This window comes from Bombina bombina, chromosome 6, assembly GCF_027579735.1.
Source record: "Bombina bombina isolate aBomBom1 chromosome 6, aBomBom1.pri, whole genome shotgun sequence".
NCBI lineage: Eukaryota > Metazoa > Chordata > Amphibia > Anura > Bombinatoridae > Bombina > Bombina bombina.
Window position 1 is genome coordinate 967,798,058 of NC_069504.1, and position 8,470 is coordinate 967,806,527.

Consider the following 8,470-nt stretch of genomic DNA (forward strand, 5'->3'; position numbering starts at 1 on the left):
GCTGTTTATATGAATGCAGATATAACTTGGGTGATTCCCTCTGGGTTGTTTATAAAACAGTGAAAAACTGACAAACTCTTCTGGCTTGTATCCAATTACTGCGAATTAAATTTCAAAGACACATTCACAGCCGTGTTTGCGAGATGTTCCGTGCTGTGAGCTGGTTCCGGTCAGGAGATCAAAGTGCAGGAGTAATGATAAGCAACGAAAAACTTTGTTTCTTTGTAGTTAAAATGAATCAGACTGCTTATAACAAATGTGGGTCATGGGTGGGAATTACGCATATAGAGTCAATTCATATATTAAAGAGGCTCAATGCACCACACCTACCGCATATGTAAGTCAAGCAGATGTATTGCAGGTAAAGTTTGTAACAGCGTCCATATTACTCAGATTCCAGTGCTGGACAGAAGAGAGTAGATCATGGGTATGATGGTATTTCCAAGAAAAAACAACTCTGTGCATTAGAGTTGGTCTCAACCACCTTACCTACTACTTAATTTCACAATTAATGAGCAAATTTCTACGCATTTCAGCCTAGTCAGGCCTTTACCAAGAACATCTTGATAAAGGCCTGACTAGGCTGAAACGCATAGAAATTTGCTCATTACTTGTGAAATTAAGTAGTAGGTAAGGTGGTTGAGACCAACTCTAATGCACAGAGTTGTTTTTTCTTGGAAATACCATCATACCCATGATCTACTCTCTTCTGTCCAGCACTGGAATCTGAGTAATATGGACGCTGTTACAAACTTTATCTGCAATACATCTGCTTGACTTACATATGCGGTAGGTGTGGTGCATTGAGCCTCTTTAATATATGAATAGACTCTATATGCGTAATTCCCACCCATGAACCACATGTGTTATAAGCAGTCTGATTCATTTTAACTACAAAGTTTGTCGTTGCTTATCATTACTCCTGCACTTTGATCTCCTGACCGGAACCAGCTCACAGCACGGGACATCTCGCAAAGACGGCTGTGAATGTGTCTTTGAAATTTAATTCACAGTCATTGGATACAAGCCAGAAGAGTTTGTCAGTTTTTCGCTGTTTTATAAACAACCCAGAGGGAATCACCCAAGTTATATCTGCATTCATATAAACAGCTGGATCAGACACTTTAATCACTGGCCTGATTGTGAAAGGACGATAACATTGACTTTGTTTAATTTTTAACATTGTGTTATTTTGCAACATATTATTTCTTAGCTACTTACATCATTACACACTGATGTTTCACATTTTATGTTGATTTTTATCCTATTTTAATTGTACTATTTTACTTTGTATCAGATGCCGGCATCACTAATTGTATTACATTTATAAACTTTTTTATATTATACTCTTGTGTAATCCACATTCTTTATATAGTTTTATACCTCTCATATGCTGTTTTTTTACAGCGCGTTCCCACATCCCCTTGTTCTTTGTGAATATACAATTCCTCTTATTTTTGTTGCAACAAAATAGATTTATTTGCTCGCAACGTTATATATATACCTCTTAACAAATTTCACTGAAGCATTTCTGGACTAAATTATGTGATAGTTCATTTGCAAAATTTACTAGTAAGTCTGCAGTTGAGATCCTCATTATCAGCTAATTCTTACACAGACATTGATAACTGTTTCTGAACTCTGTATCTCAGATTGGCTTGTGACATTGGATGTTACAAGCCTTTATACCATCATACTATATGAGACTGGTTTATCAGCTATATGAAGAGCATTATTTAGTTATCCGTACATTGGACCAGAGATAGATTACATTTTGCAAGTCTTCACCATATTCTTGACATATAATTATTTTGAGTTTGAGACAAATTATTATCAACAAAAGACCGGAACGGCGATGGGGTCTAAAATGTTTCCATCATATGCAAAGTTGTTTAGGGAGGACTTTGAGGAATGTATAATGGAGGTATATGTTCATCCGCAAATCCTGATGTACAGGAGATTCATTGATGATATTTTCCTCATCTGGAGGGTTACTAAAGATGATTTTGAGCAATGGATAACATTTCTTTCCTTTTAATAATCTTTTATTGTGGGTTTTTATAAAATTACAACAAAAAGTTTATGGTCTATACAAACATAATAAGTAAACAAGATGTTCTCAAACTAGGACGTACTGGCTTATAAATAGGAGTGTAGTGTTTGTAAAACAATTCCTACATTAGTAGATTAAGAAACTTGAAAACCAGTGTTGGGCAATAGCAAACATAATAAAAAAAAAAAAAAAAACAACTCCCACTAGGATGATAAAGAGCATATATTTACATAAATACTAACAGTTTGAGAGTATTAACCTGTGTACAAGAAACCTCAATTTTTCTTTAAAATCATAGCTATGGGGTAACTACTAGACTGGTCTCTCTTGGACCAACTGGACCTTTAAGATTGCATCAAGTGGTAGTTACAGAGAGGCCACTCTTGGGCCACTTGATGAATTAATATATTTAGCAACTGATAAACCCTAAATAAAAATACAGTATATATTTGAAAAACAAGAATTTATCAGCGGGTAAACACCGCTTGAGATGAGTTAATATATAAGTGGTTATCAATTTTGAATTATTATACAGAGCAAATTTTTCTGCAAAGGTGATAATATCTTACAATAGAGAGTTCTTAATGTGGGTTCAAATTACACTTAGAGGAGGCTTAATAAAGTAGACAGTTACCATTGGGTCTACTAACAACAACCATAACATTGAGCAATATAATAAGTAGTGTAACGACATAACACAGTTAACAGATCAATATGAAGATGATATAGCAGATGTTTAAGTATACCTCTCGCAATTTAGCTCCTCCACTAATGACTGGAAGCCACTTTTGGACTCCTAATGTACCAAATGGAACAGGGTAATAGGAGGGTGTCTGAAATTATAGGGCCACTTTTGGACCCTAGCCTAAGATATGTGCACCTATAAATGTGTCTGTAACCTGCTAGTTGAAAAATAATGAACCTTAAATCATAAAAGGAGGAGAGTGAATATTTGTCATTTAGGTGTATGTCTTGAGATAAAAAATAAAAAACTGCATCATTGGTATATATTAAACTAAAGCTGAGCTAATTAGTCAGACCAGCTTATTGCATCCCCCACTGGCTGGGCATATTACTCATAGTGAAAACAACTGATATTTCGCTTAGCTGTCACTTCTGGGGTATCTAGAATGAGTTATACATGTGAGGAGAACAGCCAAGTCTACAAGCATGTTCCAGATATGGGGAACCTATTCAAAACTACGTTTGGGGAGTGTTGGATTCAGTAAATAGCTTGGCAGAATACTATATATGCAATTCAATAGGCTACTAGTGATTATACAACTGGAACTATGGGAGATATTAATTAAGTAACTAAAGCAAGTCACAAATAGCGACAAAGTAAGAGTGCTATATCAGAAACTGGAGCAGACATGTAGACAGATAATCTAGCAAACGTTATGTGAGTCTAGATAAATATAATAGAGGCATCACAAAGCAATATATCTTTGGATACATGTATGTCCCACCTAAAGGCATAAGCGTCTCTCCACGATGACTACATTGAGGCCGCTGCCTAAAAAAGAAGACAGTTACCCTTGGGTCTACTCAAAACAACCATAACATTGAGCAATATAATAAGTAGTGTAACGACATAACACAGTTAACAGATCAATATGAAGATGATATAGCAGATGTTTAAGTATACCTCTCGCAATTTAGCTCCTCCACTAATGACTGGAAGCCACTTTTGGACTCCTAATGTACCAAATGGAACAGGGTAATAGGAGGGTGTCTGAAATTATAGGGCCACTTTTGGACCCTAGCCTAAGATATGTGCACCTATAAATGTGTCTGTAATCTGCTAGTTGAAAAATAATGAACCTTAAATCATAAAAAGGAGGAGAGTGAATATTTGTCATTTAGGTGTACAGTATGTCTTGAGATAAAAAATAAAAAAAACTGCCTCATTGGTATATATTAAACTAAAGCTGAGATAATTAGTCAGACCAGCTTATTGCATCCCCCACTGGCTGGGCATATTACTCATAGTGAAAACAACTGATATTTTGCTTAGCTGTCACTAATGGGGTATCTAGAAAGAGTTATACATGTGAGGAGAACAGCCAAGTCTACAAGCATGTTCCAGATATGGGGAATCTATTCAAAACTAATTTTTGGGATTGTTGGATTCAGTAAATAGCTTGGCAGAATACTATATATGCAATTCAATAGGCTACTAGTGATTATACAACTGGAACTATGGGAGATATTAATTAAGTAACTAAAGCAAGTCACAAATAGCGACAAAGTAAGAGTGCTATATCAGAAACTGGAGCAGACATGTAGACAGATAATCTAGCAAACGTTATGTGAGCCTAGATAAATATAATAGAGGCATCACAAAGCAATATATCTTTGGATACATGTATGTCCCACCTAAAGGCACAAGCGTCTCTCCACGATAACTACATTGAGGCCGCTGCCTAAAAAAGAAAAGACTATATCAGGTCTTAAAACCATCATTCTGGGTGCTTATAGGCAGATATCTATATCACAACAATGCAGACCGTGTTAACCTATACCATTACGGCAAAAAGGATTAGTAATAGCCAGTTTGTCATTTGAAAAAGAGACTCTGGTATAGTGTCCTCTTTGGTAAAGCATATAGGGGGTTGGATGTTGAGGGGTTTCATCCTCATAGATGCTGAGGGTTTTAGAGACGAAGTGCGGTGTCTCAATAAAAACAGGATAATGTCCCGCTTCATTATTTGCCTCATGAGATGTGTCCGTTCGATCTACTGTCTCCTTAGTGCAGTCGTGATCCACCCTCCACCTCGGGTGGTCGGCCACACTCACCCGGACCATGGATGGTCTCACTGTAACTGAGATCTCTTGCGTATTAGGAATAGGATCAGCTGCAACATCTATGTTTTTGTGCCTCAGGTCATCTCTCGCAAAATATATATCTCCTCACATGATTCCCCTGGCAGCAGTCTGCTATACCCAGCGTACTCCGATCTGATTGAGAAGGAATGCGTGGGGCAGCTTTGCATGTTGTGAGCTGTTGCCTCCGCCATATTGAATTCAGTGTTGTCTCTCTCCGTGCAACTAGTTCTAACTAGTGTTATTAGTATTTGTTTTCTCCACTCTTTCTTAACACTATTTTTTTTCTCCACTTTCACTTTTCCCTCCAATTTCTCTCTGCCCCTGTTTACCCTCTCAGAAGTAACAGTCTAAGCACTAATGGGAGCCCTATAGCTCTAGAGGAATAACATATCCTTGCCCTTTCAGGGATTTATAATATCCCTTTAACTAATATTTGTAGACATTCACTCACTAACTTTCACTCACCACTGTTACATTTCCACTTGCCAATGGCTAGAATTTATATATAAATATATATATATATATATATATATATATATATATATATATATATATATATATATATATATAGTATCAAAGTGCATAGGTAAGCATTGGTTTAAAAAGGAATAAACAAGTTAATCAAACAGAGGTAAAGCTGAGGAATGTTTGACTATAATGACTTTGCAGAGGTAAAGAACAATTTTCATCCATCTTAAAAGTGTTTTACAAGATGCAGTATCTGTACCACAGCACCACAGACAGTAAAGAAAGATGAGAAGACAAGTTGAAATATAGAAACAGTACACAGAATCAAACAGCTAGCATTGACAAAAGAGATTGATAGAATGACTTTCACAATCAGAGTAGTGTAAAAAGTCAAACAATAAAAAAAGATTACTTTAAATTTGTGATAATTCAAACTTATCAGCTCTGATTAAAAGCACTTTTTGTCCACACCCAACAAAAATAATTAAATTAAAAAAAAAAAATACAATTATATAATTCACTTTTTTTGATCTGATGAAAGGGACTTGAGTTCCCTGAAACATCATCTAATAAAGTTGACCTTACTTTGAAAAATTCCTGAGTGCACTATTGTTGGGAGAATATATATATATATATATATATATATATATATATATATATATATATATATATATATATATATATATATATTCAATAATAAATAAGCACTCTCTGGACTTTGGCCATCTGTGAAAACAAAAATATTTATTGTGACGTTTCGGGACAACAAGCAGTCCCTTCCTCTGACAAACAACAATACAAAATGACAAAAATTTAAAGGTGAATAGAACCCTCCCCTAACAATTGATCCAATCAGTGCACATATTGTATAAAGACAGGAGAAACAAACCCCCTGATAGGATAATCCTATAGAAAAAAGCAACCTGATAGGCTGAAGCCAAAGTGTTAATGGTGCAGCGTGAAATAACTAAAAGAAAAGTGAATAAAGGTTAATGAAAGATTGTCCCCTTGGACCGCAAAGGAAAACTGACATAGAACATCCTTCCTGAACATATATTAATAAAACCGTTGTTCAGTTTCAAGTAAATCTAGCCAAATTCTATCCACAAATTTCAACCAATCAAACCATAGTGTACCACACACTCCCATTAATTGTCCAATCACATGGAAACAAACAGACATTGGTCTATCATAGACACAGCCTCCCCGTGTGTAAGCCCTGACAGCTGTCATTGCAGAGGCACATCTAGGTAGCATGAATCACCTGCGCTAACAGATTATCACTTCAAACTTGCAGACACTATAAGACTAGATGAGGGACAAGCATCCCATGCTGACTGACACCAACTCCCACAAAAGCTCAGTGAAGCCCACAGCGCAAACGGGCGCGAACACATGCATAAGTACTTTCTAAGAGGCGATGTAAGTAGCAGCCGTATAGGTACTGCTGTCACAAAATCAAGCTGATCGGAGCGGTATGTCCTAAGTTTTAACACAATCCGACATAAACAAACAAACCATCTAGATAGCCCCCAATCACCACAGGCTATTTTCCAGGACTCCACCTGGTTGTCCAACCGCACAAATGATCATGAAGCATCAAGTAAACACAAACCGCCCATACAAATGACGGCCCTCCTATGTACAGAATAAGCCGTACTAGATCGCTATGTGTAAAGAGACCGTGAGCCTTAAATGGAAGAGCTAAGCAAGAGTGGTTCAGCAGCTCCATGGATTGACCGGTATCATAACAATGGGAACAGGAAAATCAAATGTTGTTATTGTAGTCCCACCGTTTAGATAATGCCTAATAGGCTAATACAATGAGATAAAGTAAATAGTGAAAAACACCAGTGGGTTTATGGGGGACACGCCCCAAGCCATAATAATAAAAATTCTAACTAAACCCAATTGCACAATCCTATACACATAATCTGTAAAGCATAATCACAGCATATGTCAGATAACCTAAATAATCATGTCAATAAGAGTGGACTCCTAAAAACTCAACTAAACAAATAATGGCTGGGACTGCCAGAATCAACACCTGACAATAAAAAGAAAATCTATAGCATATTTCTAAATCATGTCAAATGTCAAATGTGAACTCTACAAAGCTAATATAAACTCTACTGAACTCATCCATCTACCAAAAAAAATGCAAAATAAAATAAAATAAATATTAAAAGTACCAAAGTCAATATCGATATACCAGTGTGTGACTAACCAAAATCCATGCACTAGTGGGAGAATAGCTAAACAATATGAGAGGTCAGAATAAATAATAAACTATGTCAGTCCTCAGCGGGCCAAGGGAAAAAGGATAAAAACATAGATAAAAGCACCAAGATGAGTCGAACATATCGATATATGGAGGACCACTTAAGGGTGAAGAAGACCTTAGGAAAGCTTAAAGAGGAACATATACTGCTCATATTCCAGGGAGCAGAATATAAAAATGCAAAATTATTAATTCATAATTAACACCATTTCTAAAGATGGATGCAATATTACATGATAATGATTGTCTCAATCCATTTAAAAGAGAGATAGATAGATAAAGCATCTCCAAATGGACAATGAGCTCTCATCAAGATCATGGACTCTCGTCAGATCTGTGGACTCTCTATCCAGAACGACAATGGATAATTTACTAGAGGAAACACTGCCATCCTGTGTGGACATTAAGGCCCCTAGGTTGTAAGGTCCCTAATTCAAAAATCCATCTTGCCTCTTTACGTAGAAGGATAGTAGCTCTGTCTCCTCCCCTGCTCAATTTTGGAACACGATCGATTATTCTAAATCGCATATCTGTAACTGAGTGTCCAGATTCCAGGAAGTGGCAGGCCACTGGTTGGTCTGTTTTTCCGTTCTTGATGGCCAATCTAATACTGTATCTGTGGTTGGCCATCCTGGTCCTGGCGTCGTCCGTGGTTTTTCCGGTATAATACTTGCCACATGGGCAGTTCAGGAGATACACAATGTGTGTAGTAGTGTCAGGTTAGGAAATATCCAGAAGTAGACCCAAATGCAAGGGCGAACTTAAACAACACCCTTGCACTCTGAGTTTAATCCAGGACGTGACCCCACGACAACCTCCAAAAAACAAAGTACTCACAA